The following is a 21,168-nucleotide window of genomic DNA, read 5'->3' as shown; positions in this document are numbered from 1 at the left end:
GTGCTTCTACAGACAGCTTTGATTCTGCAGTTAACCTGCCCCTTTCACAGAACTGTACAGGTGATCTGGTTGACAGCATTTTCCAGAAGTAACTCCTCTTACAATGTTTTCCTTCCACATTCTTTTTTTTAAAAGAAGAGTTTTAAAGGTAATGAAGAAAACGCAGGTCATAATGACTTTTAACTATCAGTGGTGGGAGCCTTCCAACCAGAAGTGCCCATAGCGTCTTCAAATCATATTTCGGGTTTTGCCTTTTCCATCTGTACACATAATAAAAGTGAAAATGTGTATGTGGGTGAGGTGTCCACGTACACAAACAGCCTCCCGCCTCCACAGCTGACAACGGTTCTGGACTAAACTTGGCACACAGACCCAACATGGCCAACTGCGAATACCGCCAGGGTTTGGGGGTGATTGCCCTGGGAATCTGGGAGTTTTAGTTCACCCTTATGCAGACAGCACTAAACCCAGCCAACAATGGATCTGGACCAAACTTAAGCGATATTATCTAATATTCCAAAACAAACAATGCCCTCTTCTAATGACCCGGGCACCGCTGGGTCCCCAAGGTAGTATATAATAAAATAAGCTTTGAAAAACACCTTAAAAAGTCATTTATCTTATAAACACCGAACTACTTTATGCCTCTTCTAAATTCCATGTTTAATTTGGACTCAAGTACATCTCTCTTTTGAGTGACAATTGATTGCTCAGAGTATTACACATCTTTCCTTTTCTTAAGGTCCTAATATAGCATCATATGAATCCAAAATGGCTCAGAAAAAAACTTGCCTTCTTTTTGGTAGCAATGACATATGCAGAATCCCTGATCCACTCATTCCTTCAGTCACATCTCTTTTATCTCCACTACCGGAACCTCTTTCTTCTCTCAAATCCCTAGTTCTCACTGTTCTTTGCTCCTGCTGAGCAGCAGCCATACATGAAAAGGCTGCCACAATGTTTTTTCTATTTGCTGCACCGGCAGCAACAGAAGCATTAAAACGTATTGAAAGCACTGTATTGAGCATCTGTCTACATTCTCCTGGTAGCAAGACCAACCTTGGAAACTCTATTCCACTCTCGGAACAACTTTCCATCCATCTAAAAAAGCCTTTAGGCAAATTGTTGTTACCAAAACAAACAAGAGTGCAAATAACAGCAATTATTTCCCCGGACTTTCATTCTCTGCTCATGATGCATCTTCCTTCTTAATTCCTCTTCAGATTTGAATGTCATGAACGCAATAACTCTTTGTCTGTCAACAGGCAGTACTAGATGTTATAGATGGGACAGGAATACTAAGATTCTTGCCTGGTCAGAGCAGGTAGAGCAGACTACAGTGATGCCAGTTTAATAGCAGACCTATTTCTTGGTTCATTTCTTTTACAAATGCTAGTTTGCTAATTTTACATTAATGCTAACAGAAAAGTAAAGAACTGAATAGGAAAAGGAAGAAGCACCCTAACAGCACCCAAAATTCCATATCCACTACTTTGTGGAGCCAAATTGAATAGCCTCTCATGACCCGACCCCCCACCCCTCTCCAGACCTGGTGGAAATTCCTTCCCATGTTGATAATACCCAGTAAAGTAGTTGGGAGGGTATTTATAATACAGTAAAGTCTCACTTATTCAACCCTCGCTTATCCAATGTTCTGGATTATCCAACGAAGTCTGCCTCCCGCCTGGATCCATAGCTGTTTCTCTAAGCAGCAAGGACTGAGCTTTTTACGGATTTAATTTCCGACAATGTTGTTACTGTAAGTTCATTTTATGCAATTCTATCTTTATTTGTAGTCAATTTTTAGTAGTCAACGTTTTTGTTGTCAATGTTTTCAATACATTGTGATGTTTTGGTGCCAAATTTGTAAATACAGTAATTACTACATAATCTTACTGTGTATTGGACTGCTTTTTCTGTCAAATTTGTTGTAAAACATGATGTTTTGGTGCTTAATTTGTAAAATCATAACGTAATTTGATGTTTAATAGGCTTTTCCTTAATCCCTCCTTATTATCCAACATTTTCGCTTATCCAACGTTCTGCCAGCCCGTTTATGTTGGATAAGTGAGACTCTCCTGTACTTTCAAAATCATGACTAAAAGATGGCCATGAATTCAAAACAGTTACAGATGAGTACATCCGGGTAACTATTTCATATTAATGATTACTACTTAGTCATGACTGTGACCATATTAATAGATTGTGGCACTATTATGCACTATAAAGTAGTGTTCCCTCACTACTTCGCGGTTCACTTTTCACGGATTCGCTGTTTCACAGTTTTTCAATAAACTCTAAAAGACTATTATGAATCAGCCTAAGGGAGGGAGGAAGGAGAAGCCAAAGAGAGAGAAAAGGAGCCCAAGTGGCAACGGGGGGGAGAAGGAGGCGATTTATCAACACACGGTTGGTTGATAAAGACTTAAAATAGTGTATAGCTACTAAAATAATGTATAAATATTAAAATAAATATAGTGTCCCTACTTCGCGGATTTTCACTTATTACGGGTGGTCCTGGAACCTAACCCCAGCGATAAGTGAGGGAACACTGTATACTTAATTAAGTAGCTATATAACATTACAGCCAGAAGAGATGAAATGGAGTTGACTTGTACTGTCAAGGATCTTGTTTCAAAAGAAATTATTTTGCTCATGCTGCTCATATTGATTTTCCATAGCAGGGCAATTTACCCTACTAGCAAAGTTCAGTGTGAGATTGAAAGAGTCTAATACCATGTATATCCAGTGGTTTCAACATGCTCCAAGAGACATATCACTCCCTATACTGCATTCCAGTTTTAAGCATTGCAAATGCCATGGGTCTCCCTATGGACATGTTTTATTTCTATATTTCTTGTCTTGCATTAATGTTCTGTGCTGCTGTGGTAAACACATGTTAACATGGATTTCGGTAAATGTTAGAATAACGCTATACAACTATAGCTTTTCCCAATGGCACTGTGTAAAGCATACTCCAAATTCCAAATAGCAATGGAAGGGTGGGTAATGCCTATTCAGTTATTGTATATGCAGAACAACATTGCTCTCTACTGAACTTCATTGTTCTGAATATGTGGAAGCAGATGCAGCCACTGACAGATTCAGAAGGCCTGCTGCCAGGAATGGAATGGGAATGGATGAACAAATTCAGTCTCAGCTCAGAGGAGACAGGCTAAATGAAAGCCAGATCATGGAAAGGTTATTCCATTTGCACTGGATAGGGTTATCCTAGTAAAGGTTTTCCCCTGGCATTAAGTCTAGTCATGTCGGACTCTGGGGGTTGGTGCTCCTCTCCATTTCTAAGCCAAAGAGCTGGCGTTGTCTGTAGACACCTCGAAGGTCATGTGGCCAGCATGACTGCATGGAGTGTCATTACCTTCCCGCTGGAGTGGTACATATTGTTCTACTCACATTTGCATAATTTCAAATTTCTATGTTTATGCACAGGGCCGGGCTGTGGTGCAGGCTGTTGAGCAGCTGCAATAAATCACTCTGACCATGAGGTCATGAGTTTGAGGCCAGCCCGTGGCGGGGTGAGCACCCGTCAATTAAAAATAAATAATAAAAAATAGCCCCTGCTCATTGCTGACCTGGCAACCCGGCAGATAGTTGCATCTATCAAGCAGGAAATAAGGTACCACTTATAAAAAAAAGTGGGGAGGCAAGTTTAACTAATGTACGACCTGGAATGAGGAAGTGCTGTCAGAGTGAATGATGAAGCAGCTGCTCCCCCCTGTGGCCAGAATCGAACATCCCCTCAGGAGAAGGTTAAATTGCCTCTGCGTCTGTCTGTCTGTCTGTCTGTCTCGGTCTCTGTTTGATGTGTTTATGGGCATTGAATGTTTGCCCTATATGTGTATAATGTGATCCACCCGGAGTACCCTTCGGGGTGAGAAGGGCGGAATATAAATACTGCAAATAAATAAATAATAAATACTAGGGTGATTCGACTACCTCTTAAACCTAGGTTGGGCATACTCTTGGAGTGCATCCTGAGCCTTGATCCCAAGGTTTTAGCAGTGGCCACAAGTGAGTCTCCACAGTTGAAACTAGTGTGCAGATGTTAGATCTGGCTAAAATGTACTGAAATGCTTTTAATGTAAGCTGCTTTGAGTGTCCTTGTGGAGAGAAAATAAACATAATAATAATAATAATAATAATAATAATAATAATAATAATAATAATAATACACATGTCTCGATTATATTCTTATACGGGGCTTGCTTTTGGAAACTTCAGCAGGTCCAAAGTGATGCAGCCAGGTGTGATCTCAAGTTCCCTTTTCTGCCATCCCTCCTTGGGAAAATAAAGATATTTTTATTTAAATGGGCATTTTCCAATTAACTGTGGTGCTGAAGGATCTTTTCATGGGGAATGCGTTCTGTATTTTTACTGTTATTTTAAAGTAATTTCATGCTGTTTTAAAGTTAGCAGGGTTTTAAGAACAAAACTTATTTAATTGGTTTTTCTAAAAATGTATTTAACACCAAATCATTAACTATAATTTGTTTTCATTCTTGTCTCTTTGACTTCCACATGAGGAAAAGGACAGGATATAAATTAAAAATAAAAATATAAGAGCAAAAATATAATAGCAAAAGGCCACAGCTTCAGTCTAGGACATCTTCCAAATATAACTGTCTTACAAAATCATATTACAGAAGGAAGATATAATGGTTCATACAGTTTACATTCTTAGAATAATACTGTTCAAGGATGACCAAGACATATGTTATTTCTAAATTATGTCCATAAAGCGAAATAGATGGTTCCAGATTTAGTCATGCTTAGAGAAAATCTATTGAAATAATTTGAATTTCATTATTAACTCCCATATTTAAATAGGGCCATTCTAAGCATGAATTATAACTGTATGTCCACTGTAAGCATGTATTAATATTTTGTGAGCTATCGGTAAGCATAAGTCTATAGAACAGGTTCAAAAAAGAAATATCCCATGGGGGCAAGGAAGACATTTTTTCCACATTTTTTGCTTCCTGGGATGTTTTGGGTTCCAAATAGGGCTTTCTTCCAAGAGAAAATGACCTTGAAGTTATTTGAACTGAAAATGGTCCAGAGAGGTCCAAAATGGCCCCCAAGTCTCTTATGGGGCCAAAAATATCAACATGTGGGTATTAGGGCAAACACATCAATTTTGGGGATGGAATACAGGTCTCAAAGTTTCCATGGTAAGTTAATGTGACCCTCGAACCCCTGACAAGTGCACCCCTCTGTTGTAATCCCTTCTCCCACATGTCTAATGAAGATCTTCCAGATAGACATGCTCTCCCCACTCTTAGTGAAACCCTACTCCAATGCTTCCTAACCTGCCTCAGATGGCTGGTTTAGAAGGTCAAGATTATTCAATGCTTGAATCAAACTCAATATATTCAGGAAAATCCATATCCTCTGCAATTAGACACATTTTCAAATATATGCCAACCACAGAAAATGAAAGCTGTTCAGCCCATTGTCAAAAAGAGATTTTCTTGAACTGTCAAATCGTATTTGCACACTTTATATGATATTACTGTATATCAAATGCTATTTAGCCAGAACTCAACAATCCCATTCTTTATCATTCATGCAACACTTTGAAACTCAAGTCATTAATGTTGTGTCTTCTTTTACAACATTCCGTCTTTTCTATGGAACCAGCACTAAATGATGGTAAATCTTGCAAGCCATAATACAAGTTCCAGTAAAGATATGATTTCAGTCAGGATCTTCAGGACTATAACCAGGACTATTGCCTGGGATCTATGAATTAGTCTCCAGTTTTTAACATTGTATGCTTCATGTTGATTTTAATGATTGTTTTTTACTGATGTTGATGTTTTTATTGGGATAATTGTGTTATTGCTTTGTTATGTAAGCCGGCCCAAGTCCCTTCGGGGAGATGGGGCGGGGTATAAAAATAAAGTTGTTGTTGTTGTTGTTGTTGTTGTTATTATTATTATTATTATTATTATTATTATTATTATTATTATTATTATTACCACCACCAGCCTCCTAATCTCTTGGTCTATAGTAGTGTTTCATTACAGTGGAAAATGCCCACCACTTTATATTGACAACAATTAAAAGTTTTGCAGTAGACAGTAATGTTTGTGGTATCAAAAAACACACTATGTATGAATCTTCCACCCTATGGACAGAAACACTGTGAACAGGATATTATAGCTATTACCCAAAGGCAGGGCCTGCCAGTTCATTGCTAATTTCCATGTTAAGCATTTCTTAAAAGTGAATATTCCAATGGTGTGGGTGGATTCTTTGTTATACTTCATGAATATAGTTAATAATTACCATGAAGGTATACAATACAAGAAAAACAATCAAAGTCCAATGCTGTCTTATTTTTGGCTATCTGATTCCTGGTCCTGGAATTATATGCAAAGACAGTAGGAAAATAACAACCATGTTTATCTTGGATGTTACTGTAAACCTACATGATGAGAGTTTCTTGTCCTTTCCCATGAGAAGCATCCAGTGATGTGAAATGAGAATGTAGAAACATAGGATGTAATAAAGTCACACAAGGGTTAAGAAAAATTGTACATTAGGAGCAAGGAAAGGAGAACACAGCATGGGAGTTCCATTTTTAGTGGAGGCAGCTGCGGGTATTCGATGACACGTAGGCTTGCTCCAATTTATTTTGGAGCATGACCTTAAGATAAAAAGGCAGGTAAGTGGCACACCGAAGCAAATTCTATTTCCTGAAAGACGACTAAGGTACTTGGTAACTCACTTTTCCTATTCACTTCTTAGCATTTCACGTTCCGGTCAATTGTGTGGAAGTGACTGATGGTGCATATCTTAAACCATCAAACATGGTACATTATTCTTTTTGCAATGCAAATGAATTACATACAAGACAATTGCTGGTGCTGATTTAACAGTGGCATTCTCTGGAACAATATTTAACCTATAACTTGATCTTTCGGGCATAAAAGTAGCATAAAACTAGACTCACATACACTGCCCTGTTTAAATGTTTAAATCAAAACTGCCACCAATGTTTCATTTTGTCACAGAATCCAGATCTGCACATCAGAACTGATTATATCACGTATTAAATGCTCCAATATTTTCTGCCAATATATTCAGTTGCCCTTTTTCCAGGCTGCAAATGCTCTCCCAGACAACAGCCCCCTGCAGCAGGGAAACTTTCTGCAGTGGGCCAAACTGTCTTGCTGTCTTAACCAAATCGGCTTTGATGTCAGCTTTTTTTGTTTTCATGAGATATGTTTGCCTAGGGTCCAACTGACATCATCCCACTAAACAAACAAAGAAAACATTTAAGCATAATGTGTTGAAAATCCTGAGATGAAGTACATTTAGGGAGACAAATGGTCAGCTTTCAGAAATTATTCCAATGTTCCAACTCATCTAAAGATTACATGTTTTCAAAAATGCCCTTTATTCGGAAACATGGAGAGTCAAATCATTTGTTTCAGGTATCAGCCAGAAACTAGGTGTTCAATCTGAAATTTTGCAATGAACCATCACAACAGGAAACAGAAAAGAGAGAAGATGCAATGGGACAAAATTCAGAGGAACTAATTTATCAATTGATCTGTGTCAATCCCATAAATCTAGCAGATTTGCTAGATCTGGGTTATCATTAATTGATTCTCCAGAAGTTTTGGTCTTCAGTTTCCAGAATCCTTCACCAGTTGTCATACCAGCTAGTGTTTCTGAGAACTAAAATGCAAGCAGCTGAAGCAACAAAGATGGACAATCTAAACACTAGACATAACACCATTGAGTCTAGTGGGTTTACTAAGAGACCCATCCTAGAGCTAGTAGGTCCAGAGGTTGCTCATCATTGCTGCCAAACCATATACCTCAAGAAACCCTTTTCTCACTGCTAAACGTTTTTTTATCTACCAAAGTTATTGAAATACATATAGATCAATGTACTCATGCTCCAGAAAAAGTAAGGCAAAAGGAATAATGAAAAAAACCTTTCACTTACTCACTATCTGAGTGTCATGAATAGAACCTTTTGGACCTTGGTTCTACTTATTCACCTGGAAAGCTGCCTTACAGTTATAGCCATCTTTCTATGGCCCCTTCCACACAGCTGAATAAAATCCCACATTATCTGCTTTGAACTGGGATATATGGTAGTGTGGACTCAGATATTCCAGTTCAAAGCAAATATTGTGGGTTATTCTGCCTTGATATTCTGGATTATATGGCTGCATGGAAGGGCCCTATGAAACATATTTTTGAATAGGAATAATGGAGCCTCTGCTTCAACACTAAGTAGGTATCCGAGTTTAAAAGCTCCTATTTTTACTGGGAATGAAGTAAAAGGTATATTTGATGCTGCATAGATATCCCATCACTGGGTTGATGCTATATTGGTTTCTTAACTCCCTCCATTCCTTTCTTTTTCTTTAGTTTGTTTTTAATGAGACTGTAAAAGGTAAAACACCAGATAGGGGCTGACGTCCATTATTTGTCACCCAGAATGCAGGTCAACCTATAATTCGCCATATGGCCCAAAGCCTGCTTTTTCTAGCCTTTACTATTATTTAGAGGGAGAAACTGAAAATGACCCTCTGCTCTGGTTTTCTTCCACTAGCCTTTGGCAAAATGAAAATGACCCTCTGCTCTGGTTTTCTTCCACTAGCCTTTGGCAAAATGAGTAAGAATTCATTATATATATTTTTTGCTGCTGAATCCTTCAATATCACAATAACTGTGCATATCTTACCCACTAGGTCTGTGGTTCTCAACATGGGGCCCCAGATGTTTTTGGCTGCCAACTCCCAGAAAACTTAACAGATGGTAAACTGGCTGGGATTTCTGGGAGTTTAGGCCAAAACACCTGGGGACCCACAGGTTGAGAACCACTAAACTAGGTTATTGCAGATTCTCACTGATTTGTCTGGTGAGAGTCTGTAGTAGATTTGTACATTTCACTCTTGGCAGGTATACTGCTAACTGATGTCTGCAGATTGCTCTAATTACATGTTCAAAAAGGGACAGAATCCTCATTGTGAATAAGATTATTAGCTTATTTCACAATCTATTGAGAATTACAATACTTAGCAGAAAGGACGAATGAATTTAACCCCTCAGTCATGTCAACTGTCCAGTTCTATGCCAGGAACAGCCTTAGACACAAGTGAAAGCAAATAAAAAGAGCTTTACTTCAGCCAAAATAAAGATAGTGCAATTTAGAAAACAGAAAATAATATCTCGATGTTAATTGTCAAGCAAACTCAAAACAGAAGTCTTTGCAACAGACATCAAATAAAGTCTTTGATAAACAGGCTTACGAATTGCCAACAACAGGAAGTTTCAGAGATTCCACACTATACATGATGCTGGGTTCAGGCTCTTTCTCAAAAGTAAGACGGTTGCAGCCAGCACTGGGCTCTAGCCTTGCTGTTAATTTATAGCCCAGAACTTTCCAGCATAGCTGACCCTAGGATGAGGTCTGATTGCTCAGAGTTTTCTCTGCTAGCCTAGCTGATCTTCTTCTGCCCTCTTTCTCCTTTGTCACTCCAAAAAAGTAGGGATCTCTGCCATATCTGTTATTTATTTATTTATTTATTTACAGCATTTATATTCCGCCCTTCTCACCCCGAAGGGGACTCAGGGCGGATCACATTACACATATAGGCAAACATCCAATGCCTTTTAACATAGAACAAAGACAAGACAAACATAGGCCCCGAGCGGGCCTCAAACTTATGACCTCCTGGTCAGAGTGATTCATTGCAGCTGGTTGCTGCTGGCTTGCTCTCCCGCCTGCGCCACAGCCCGGGCCTGTTATCACTCCTCCCTTGCCTTCTTCCTCACCAGTTAACCCTAAATCCCCAAGTGCTACTGCCTCTTCAACCACCTGTCTGCCTTCTCCCTCAGAATCAGAAGAGCAATCCACAAGAGCCACATTGACCACAAGGCACAGAAAACACAGACTTACTTACACACTGTCTTGGTTTGAATTTAAAATGTTACAAAATCAAGGATTATTATATACTGACAATTATGAGCATAGCAGATTCAATTTATAGATTCTTCGCAGTATAATTAGTTATTACAGAATGCACCATAGAGATAAGATCCTTATTGTTAGGCATAAATTGCCACAAGAATTGTATTGTTTTTAGACAAAATGGACAAATGCAGCCCACTATGGGAATTTCCTTGGTAGCCACAGGAAATGCCCAATTTATGCCATATATGGAGCCGCCTTCATCAACCTCTACATTGTCTGTTGAGTCAGGTGACCAAAGAAGCTTGAAATGCAAGTGACAATGAAAAAAAGCCCTATTAGAATTCCATATTTTAATCAATGTCAAGAAGGGTTCCAGGTGAGGGGAAGTCTGCTGCTGCTGCCAGAATAAAGAGCTAACTATTCAAACTTAATTTGATATTTTATATCTAGCAGCCTAAAAAGCATTCAGTTAACTAAAGGCCAAGTGATACTCCGGCAGAAGGAAATTAGAAGACTATACAGGTAGAGAGGGGTCTTTTAGTCTTGCTAATGTGAAGTGCTGTGAACCATACAATTCCAATTTTCAGCCTTCCAGTTCAGTATTCATGTAGATCTCTTTCGCGGTGAACTGGGAGAAAAGACGCAAAAGTCACAGTTATACACAGGCTTCTTTCCCATGGTAATAGACTTCAAAGGAAAAGGTTTACAGATCTACTTACAGGTGGTTAGGATCGATTTAAGAGCGTGTGGAGCCACTGGGCCTTGACTGACCTCCCCGATTAATCATGCAATTTCATTTCTGCAAGTCTGGAAATCTTTGATCTGCCCCTCTCCCCTTCACAAATCTCGTGTCCAGTTGACCAAGCAGCACTTAGAAATTGACTGTCAGCAACTGGGTCTATAAAAATTCTTAATCATTGGGTGATTTCTTCATCTGATGTGCACAATATAATATATATACACTCGAAACAGGCTGCTGGAGCTATTCCAGAGAGGAAATTAATCTCAAGAGAGGTAACTCATGCTTTTGTTTGTTTTATATGGAGACAAGCCATTGCAATGCATCTATTTTTCTCCATCCACAAGGCTACTTGACACTTTCAAAATCAAAAGGCAGAATATCCAACGGGAATCAGATTTGAGGTATCTATCCCCATTAGAAACTCTGATTTTCTAATTGTTCTAATGAAGCCCTGGATGTAACAAACTTCTGGTGCAATGGAAAAATGATTCACATCACATCAGAAACAATATCTAGTTGAGTAATAATTAAGAAGAAGGTATGGGGAAGAGTTCAAAATTAAGTGCGTTTGCATGCAAAATACACTCACAAGCTATTGTAAGATGTGAACATTTGCTGGTAACTGTTTATGATCACTATTTGAAAAGTAAGACACAGTTCAGGGAAACTGCTAACCTATTTTCTATTCCAGTCAAAAAATAAACAGAATTTAAAGTAGAAAGGCTGATGAAACAAGATATGAGCTTTCCATTTAATCCCCAACTTTCCTGCCAGATGTTGACTTTAGAAGTACACAATAGCACTACTAAACAACTGCTTTCTTTCAGGGGAAATAGTCTAAACCACTGGTGACAGTGATGTTGAAAGAGATTTTGCTGAGAAATCTCTGATTTCTCTCTGCATATGCAAACTTTAAAGGTTCTGAGTCCCTTCTTCGTAGGGAATCAAAAGATTATTGTAAACGAGAGAGTACAAAAAGAGATTCCAGTAACTGAGCTAGGTGCCTACCAAACCAAAGGCTGTCAATCTTTGTTTATTTCATCTTGCATGCAAGAATGAATAATTATTGAGTTTTGTCATGTTTATGATAAATCTCTTTGTGGGTTTAAAAATGTGTTCTCCAGGCTCACGAAAACTAATGAACTTGTGAATCAACCCCAGGATGGCAATGAGAGCTGGACTCCAGCTCACACTTGACACAGGCAGACATGGATAGAAGTTAAGGATGATGGTAGCTGCAGCTGAATGACATGTGGAGGGCCAAAAGCTCCCCATTTTACTTTTAAGATGTGGATTCTGGAAGAGAGCTAAAAGATCTTGTATAGATCTCTTTAAGGGAAAGTCAATGTTTAGAGATACATTAGTCCTCCACATTTGACGTGTTTAACTTTTGCAGATTTCATTATTCTTGGATTTAATTACTATGGTCTTACTAGGAATCTCTAGGTCATTCAATAGAACTTCTAGCAGATTCCGCTGAGTTCTCAATCAGTGTTCATACTCTAAGATGCATTTCAAAGGAAATCCTTTGCATGGAAACACATGGCACATTTCCATGTAGAAACCGTGTTCTCTTTGGCTCAAAGTATATTTCTACACAAATTATCCTGAAAGATGTTCTAAACCCTCAAGAATCTAATGGCTGTTTGCCTTTTCCTCAGTAGTATCTACTGAGTGCAAGGTTTTGTTTTGTTTTGTTAAGGAATACCAAAGGCAGCAACTGTTCTTTTCACCTCTAAATCATGTGAGCCTGGTTCCATTTCTCTGGCCTTTTTCATACACTTTGGGACCACCTACATGTTGGGCCCATCTGTAGTAGGTGTTTTCCCCATGTTAGTTAAAGCTTGGGGATTTCAATGTGTGTGTGAACAGTTATGATTGGGTCTCATTTGGAACTGGCCCCACTGTTCGCACAAGGCAGTGCCGTCATGCCAGTGTTTCCACTCTCTGCAGCACTGGGAAAATGGAATGGCACTTATCCTTTCATTTTTCATTGCCATAGCAATGTCGATGGAACTATAGATAGCTCCTAGCAGAATCCTGGGCTGGTTCAAAGCAGAAATGCTTTGGGCCCTCAGCTTGTTGACAATGGTCACTGACGTATCATGCTGAGCAGAGGGGGTAAACAGAAGTCACATCTGGTTGTTGAATAGTGCCAAGCTTTTCCTGGTTTTCTTACATTTCAAACTAACATAGACTACCATAGGTAAAGGTTTTCCCTGACATTAAGTCTAGACATATCTGACTCTGGGGGGTGGTGCTCATCTCCATTTCTAAGCAAAAGAGCTGGCATTGTCCGTAGACACATGCAAGGTCATGACTGCATGGAGCGCCATTACCTTCCCACCAGAGCAGGACCTATTGATCTACTCAAATTTGCATGTTTTCGAACTGCTAGGTTGGCAGAAGCTGGGGCTAACAGCGGGAGCTCACCCCACTCCCTGGATTCAAACCGCCGACCTTTCGGTCAGCAAGTTCAGCAGCTCAGCAATTTTTTTTTAACCCACTGTGCTACCGAGGGCTCCCTAGACTACCATAACTGAGACTATTCAAAATTCTAGCTGTTTCCAAATGTTTTCACACACACATGTATCTTAAGTATCTCTCATGTAAGCATTACAGTGATCCTTTAAACATTGGGAAGAGGTCCAGCTGAGGGCAAAACCACTGAGACCAAGAGCGTACAGAGGGTGAACCTGCTTAGCCTCCTCAGTGCAAAAACCCGGACTTTGAGAGTCCCCTGCCCAATATAGACTTGAATCTGAATATGACTGATACAATGTTTTAAAAAATTGAAGACAAGGAAAAAAAGACTACAGCTGTTTGTTGTTTCAGGTCAATCTCACCATAATATTAATTTCCTGACAAAGGAAGCTTGAAGGAGCAAATAATTATGATTTCTTGTTACTGCTAATTAGATTTCACTTACCTTTCCTATTTAGTTGCTCCAGGCACGTCTTGTCATTTATTTGGAATTATCTTGCAGTACTTCTTCATATATATCAATAAATTATCACACTTAATTAGGCTCACATAGGGTTTTTTATAGAATAAATGTCTGAGATTTCAGGGGCTTTGTACTTGTGCTAGAAAAAGTATCATTTCCCTGTTTGGCAGACAGATTGGATGGAAAGCAGCAGCTGCATTTCGGTTTGTAATATATGCATTTCCTATATGAGAGTGGAAAATTAAAATTAAAAGTTTTAACCATTCATTTTCTGCACAGAAATGGTTGAAAAACAAAAATACCAGAAAGAATTTGCTTCAGTTCCTAATAAAGAAAAATGAGTTTATGGCAGGATCTCCAAATGGAGAAACTGTACTAACTGCAATAATTAAGCTGACAGTTATTTAGTACAAGTAGTTGTGAAATAGGAATGACTCTGCAATTAGTGCTCTATCTCCCTGTATTGAATATATCCCCCTCCCCATTTGTTTTAATGTGATCATTAGGTAATAAGGTAACGTTTGTGAATATTAATGTACAAATCCTTCACATCTTTGGTCAAAGGTTGTCATACATGCGCACTTGTTTCTGATACAGATTTTTTTTACAATATGTAATATTCACAAAGCGATGTAATCATTAATGTAGATGACAGTTTAAAGGGTTCATTTAGTTATGCCACATTTATTTTATGCTATTCAAAGGTTCATGCTTATTGTTCTTACACATTATCCAGTTGGTCAGATATTAAGTCAGACCTAATGAACCACCAACTACTGTAAATCTTGTTGACTGGAAGGTCAGCAGTTTGAGCCATGAGTTGGGGTAAGCTCCTGCCATTAGCCTAGGTTCTGCTCACTGAGCAGTTCGAAAACAACAATGGAAGTAGACAAATAGGTACTGCCTCAGCAAGGAGGTAAAGGGCGCCCCTGAAAAACATGCCAGCAAAATTCGATCAGGAAGGCGTCCATGGACATCAATCTCCTTGACGTGGAAAATGAAACAACAGCACCTCTCCATGGCCAAGTCAAGCACAGCCTCCAGATGCCGGAGATGGAGAAAGCAGGAAGCCTTGCCTCTGTCTATGTATTGTCTGTCTGCCTTTGTTATTAATTGTGATGGCGTTGAATGTATGCCTTGTAATGTATTCTGTGATCCGCTATGAGTCCCCTCATGGAGATAGAGTAGAATAATAATAATAATAATTATTATTATTATTATTAATTAGTAATTATTATTACATACTGTAGTTGTATTGCACTAACTACACATGTAGGAACTTTGTGTTAAATGAGATATTTATTTAATGATATGTTTATGTACTGCTGTTCTATTCATTTTCAAGTTAGCATAATAATAATTCATCTCTTCATATAATGCATGTCTAGTACCATTCTTGAAACTTAAGTCAAGTTAGGGGCATGCATATATTAGTGCCCATGAGAACTTTTTTTTATGTTATCACATATTAGTAGCTCCCTCATCTCTAGTCAATTGGAAACCACAAATGCAAGATGGCCTTGGAAAGGCAGTTATGAAGCAACTAGACCAGGCATAGGTAAACTTTGGCCCTCCAGGTATTTTGGACTCCAACTCCCACAATTTCTAACAGCCAGAATGCTGTTAGGAATCATGGGAGCTGAAGTCCAAAAATCATGATTGGCCAAAGTTTGCCTGTACCTGAACTAGACAGATTCTGAAATGCAAAGATTTAGTATTGTTGAATACTAAAGTTGAGATTGTCCATACCACTTTATTTCTTATCTCTAATTATGGCTGTGAAAGATGGACAGTGAAGCAAGTAGATAAGAATAAAATAAACTCATCTGAAATGTGGAGCTGGAGAAGAGCTTTGCAGATACCATGGACAGAAATTGGTCCAAGGGTAAATCAAGCTATAATTCTCAGAAGCCATGATGACTAAACTGAGCATGTTGTACTTTGGACATATGAGAAGGCTCCTAGAAAAGACATGAATGCTTGGCAAATTAGAAGTTGGAAAAGAGGAAGACACCATTCCAGATGGATAGATTTAACCAAAGAAGCAATGGTTAAAATATTTCCCCCAAAATAGAATTCATTCTTTCTGAAGATCCAATTAATGACTGATCAGTTTAAAGCAGTATTTGAAGCTGGCAACTAGGCCCTGGGAGTAAGAGGAAACAAATGGGAAACAAAAAACAAACCAATATTAAATGGAATTTGAGGTAATCAGGATATCATTACCTACTCTGGACATGTCCATAAACCACGAGTCATTGACATTCCTCTTTATAACAACAATACAAAAATCTAATGAGCACAAGATCAGACTAACTGTTTTGCCCTGAGAATTTCCATGATGCCATGGTATCAAATACTTCATTCCCAGAGCATAGCACAATGAAAAGCAAAGGTTTCTAAATACTGCAACTAACATCACCCTCTCTTTGTCCTCATCTTCTCTCATTTTGCAACTAGTCTTTGCATATAGTACTAAATGATATAGAAACAGAAGAATCAAAGCTCTGGATTCAGAAAGGCATTTGCAAAGTTTCTCTTGCACAAACAGCAATTATAGGGGTGGGGTAAGATGTCTCTCTTTGATAGTGTCTTGTGGTGCCTGTCTATCGCTTTTGCTTATTGAATGAATTGTCAGCTAAGAAAATCAATGAATAGAGCTTTTCCATAAGGAGCACCAACTGTCAAGTAAATATTTGTGTTGCTGTAAAGAAAAATGAACTACAGTACCTGTAACATGCAGGTGTTTGATCGGCTGACAGAAAGGAGTTGAAACAACTGCTAATCTTTTATATAACTATTTGAATGTATAATTTGCTGTTTTAATTATTTTTAACCTAACACCAATCCTCCAATGCTTAAAAAAACACCTGAATTCTTCCTCCTTGTTCCACCAAATACAAATCTTTGGGCTCTGTCAGTTTGAAAGTGTAATTTGTACTTTAAATTTAACATGTAGCATTGTTAGAATTGACAATTTGGTAATTATAAACTGTAATATTTAGTTACATCCAGATTCCATTACTGCAATGCACTCTACTTGAGCTGCCTTTGGAGACGGCCCGGAAACTACAACCGGTGTAAAGGTCAGCAACCAGGTTGCTAACTGGAGCTAATTATAGGGAGTGGACGACGCTTCTACTAAAGCAGCTCCACTGGCTGCCGGTAAGTCCCAATTCAAAGTGCAGGTTATCACCTACAAAGCCCTAAATGGTTCAGGTCCTGCCTATCTTTGGGACCGCATCTCCCCCTATGAACTGGCACAGGCTCTAAAACACCCGTCAATTAAAAAATAAAAAATAGCCCCTGCTCATTGCTGACCTAGCAACCCGAAAGATAGTTGCATCTATCAAGTAGGAAATAAGGTACCACTTATAAACTGGGCAGGCAAATTTAACTAATTTACGACGTTGGAATGAGGAAGTGCCGTCACAGTGGATGATGAAGCAGCTGCTCCCCCCTGTGGCCAGAATCAAACATCCCCTCAGGAGAAGGTTAAATTGCTTCTGCGTCTGTCTCTGTCTCGGTTCTATGTGTTTATGGGCATTGAATGTTTGCCCTATATGTATATAATGTGACCCGCCCTGAGTCCCCTTCAGGATGAGAAGGGCGGAATATAAATACTGTAAATAAATAAAATAAATAGTTTACTGATAAGGTTGTACTCAGTCTAAAGTCTGCTTTTTGCACAAGTCCATGCCCAGCCTTTCTAGTCTGATCATGTCCATTGTATTCTTGGTTGCTGGTTTGTTGAATTTTGTTTTATACAGTTTTAACGATGTTTTATATTTCGCTGTTTTTTAATTGTGTTTTAATTGGACTGTTATGTTATTATGTTTTTAACTGTGTTTTAGTTGGTAATTTTTGTTGTATGTCCTGGGCCTGGTCTTACTTGTAAGCCTCCTCGAGTCCCTTTGAGGATATGGTGGCAGGGCATAAAAATAAAATTATTATTATTCTTCTTAATATATGAAAATGTAAATTAAAATATTTATGTAGCAATATTTTTGGACATAACAAAGAAAGCATGTTTTTGTAAAGGCTTCTTTCTGGTCTTTTACTATAAGAAGAAATGCAAGTATTGGAGATAGTCTTGTGAGATGTAGGCTATGTTATAATATGTAAATATATTTTACTTTTATTGTTTAAGCAATTCATTAAGTGACAAAATTGAAATATACTCAGGTGGCAGACTAAGGAACAAAAAAAAACTTAACTGAGTGATTTAAAAGTGTTTGATTTTCATCATATTGAATCCAATATAACTATACTATAAAGACATCTAATAGGAAGTATATTCAAGATAAGAAAAAAAAACATATCACATAGCTGTTATTTGTAACAATTGTTTTAAAAAACGAGGAATAATTAATCTTGTATTCTCTGAGTAACAATAGGCTTGAGGCATATTTCAGTTCAGTCTTTTGTGATCTACATTATAAGTCTTTCAGCATTTTTTCTTTTCTTTTTTTAAATCATTGAATAACACATTTATAATGAGACTTGACATTTATACTTGTTTAAACCAAAAAAAAGCTAAAACTCTACTTTTTAGGTTTGAAGGATATGAAACGGATATGATGTAGTCTCCTGTGTCTTGATCGGTGTGCCAAGGCACTTGGACTTTCACTATTGATTAGCTAATAGTGGAATAAATGACACAGTGAAGTGTATAAGTCTTGTCCGTTTAGACAGTATCAATTATTGACCTCATGCAGGAACAGACAGAGACTGAAAGAAATCACTCGCTTATTTAAGACATTCAACTTACTCTTGTGTTTTCCAGCCAAAGTAGACTAAATCGCCAATTTATTTCGATAGTGCTAGATGGCCACGAGAACATACTACGAGGGTTATCCAGAAAGTACATTACATTTTGGAATTAAAAATGAACAAAGTATAGGAGAAAACATTTACCATTTGCAGTTGAAAGCCACACCCAAATACCACATCTCACATAGTCACCACTCAAATCTAGGCACTTACCTTAGTGAGGAAGAAGTTTTGCAACTCCTTCCCCACTAAATTCTGCCGCTTGCTTCCTCAACCTCTTGTTTCCAACAACGGGGGCGTGGCTGGCAAAGCAGCGTTTTGGCAACGCTGCGCAACTGTGGGAAGGGCTGCAAAGCTCCTTCATCACTATGGTAAGTGCCTAGATTTGAATGGCGACTACGTGAGATGTGGTATTTGGGTATGGCTTTCAACTGCATACAGTAAATGTTTTCTCCTATACTTCGTCCATTTTTAATTCGAAAACGTAATGTACTTTCTGCATAACCCTCGTATAAAGATAGAACTCTATGAACATAACCTAGTTGCTGTGTGGGGAATCTTCAGCCCTCTATAAACCAAAGAGCTGCTACTTCCATTATTTTCACCATTGGCCAAGTTGGCTAGTGCTGATGGAACCTAGAATTCAACATGATATGGAGGAACACAGGGTTCTTGGCCCTAGTATCCTGCTCTCTAGCACAGTTATATCAGGCATGGGCAAACTTCAGCCCTCCAGGTGTGTTGGACTTCAACTCCCACAGTTCCTAACAGCCTACTGGCTGTTAGGAACTGTGGGAGTTGAAGTCCAACACACCTGGAGGGCTGAAGTTTGCCCACGTCTGAGTTATATTACAGGGTGCCTGTGTTCATGTGAATGAGATGAAAGAAGTGAATACTGGGTCCTTTTGTCTGTTCTTTCTCCCTTCACCAGAAATATAAACTTTATGTACAGATTATATTTACAGCACATATACACGACTCCTATTATATTACAAGGAATATATGAATGCCTACATTTTGCTGCTGGATGATGCTGAATTATTTTTCAGACTTTACACAAAGGTTAAATAAAATCTACTTATCATCTGATTACAGTATTGATTGTCAGAAATGTATGATATACTGTCCTTTAAAATGTTATGGACCTTCAATTGGACTTTATCATTTCCACCACCCTCACTAAAACAGAATACGACAGCTTTAAATATGTTTTGTGGGAAAACATGTTCTTGATGGGACATTGTTATTTATTTATTTATTTACAGCATTTATATTCCGCCCTTCTCACCTCGAAGGGGACTCAGGGCGGATCACATTACACATATAGGCAAACATTCAATGCCTTTTGACATAGAACAAAGACAAGACAAACATAGGCTCCGAGCGGGCCTCGAACTCATGACCTCCTGGTCAGAGTGATTCATTGCAGCTGGTTTCAGCTGGCTTGCTCTCCAGGCAAATATCACTATGACATAAAATAAGTCTTCAACTAAAGTAAATGAAAAAGCTTCTAGTTTCAGGTACAGAAGGCTAAACTTGACTTAAATGTCTGAACAACATTTAATTTTAGAACATATCAAATCTAGAAATATTGTATTTGAACGTATGCTTTTTATGTCTTCTTTGCCAGACACTAAATTCTATTACAGCCACACAGAGTGTATAGAAAGAAAGATTTCAACTTCAATCCCCGAGACCCACCGTGAACAAGAGCTACAAACAGATGAAGGGCCTTAATTTGGTCTTGGCTTCCCCATCTTTATCAATATTTTATGCTAGGTATATGCAATTATTTCTTTTATACAGAAAAGAATTAAATGGTTCAGCCAGACTTCTAATCTCTTTCCTCACCCCTTATACCTCTTCCTTATTTCCCCAGAAACTGGCTGCTTTCTCATTACATATCAATTTACAACTAAGACATCAGGAATAGATCAATGCAAATCTTCTGCTTCTTGCAAGTTATAACACATCTTTCGTCACTCTCAGGCAAAGTGGAGAAATGTTATGCAGAGCATGTGGCCTGTTTTCACAAATAATTTCTATGGAAAACAGCAGTCGGGCAGTAATACAAACCCAAGGTGACCTCATTACTGGAATTTGTTCCAGTTGTCATTAGACATATCACACCATGTCAGTCAAATGGGGGAAGAAATAAGAGATATTGACATGTAGCACCAGTGATTAGAGATGAAGAGGAATATGTACAGAGTTTAAGATTCAACAGCCCTGCTCCATCTGTAGCCTCCTTGCTCCTCTCCTCTTTTTCCAGCTCCCTGCCACCACCTTATTAGTTTTTCTCCTTCATAAGGGAAACACGCACACACTCGCAACATGCCAGGGGGATTCAGTTATCACATATGGGATAGCACCTCTTCTTATCCAAAGGCAAGGTCAAGTTGCTAGGATACCAAGAGGACGAGGTACCTAGTTTCCTAGACCGAGTCTGTCTGGATAGCACATTAAAAGGCTTTCCTTGAAGTCTGAAAGAAACAAGGACAAGATATTCTTATTTTCTTTCTTTTTCTTAGATATAGAGATGAGGAGGAGAAGGAACAATGACACACGAGGAAAACAGAACAAGAGCACAGCTACTGAACCGACCCCCTTTACCTTAAAGACCACATTGAAACAAAGGGGTTAACATGCACTATTAAAAAGAGGCATCATATTAACACCCACTAGATTACTTCTCAAAAAAGGGCCTCTAGTTTGCCCAACTTCCAGCTGCAACTACGTTCT

General features: G+C 38.5%; 1 protein-coding gene across 4 annotated transcripts in view; it reads right to left on the bottom strand.

Annotated features, from left to right (window-relative positions):
• The window catches only part of ptprn2 (protein tyrosine phosphatase receptor type N2), a 612,886-nt gene that overhangs the window by 312,400 nt on the left and 279,318 nt on the right, over positions 1-21,168 (bottom strand). The gene's annotated exons all lie outside the window — the stretch shown is intronic.

Source organism: Anolis carolinensis, chromosome 6 (genome assembly GCF_035594765.1).
Source record: "Anolis carolinensis isolate JA03-04 chromosome 6, rAnoCar3.1.pri, whole genome shotgun sequence".
In the NCBI taxonomy this organism is placed as follows: domain Eukaryota; kingdom Metazoa; phylum Chordata; class Lepidosauria; order Squamata; family Dactyloidae; genus Anolis; species Anolis carolinensis.
This window is presented reverse-complemented; position numbering and strand designations above follow the sequence as displayed.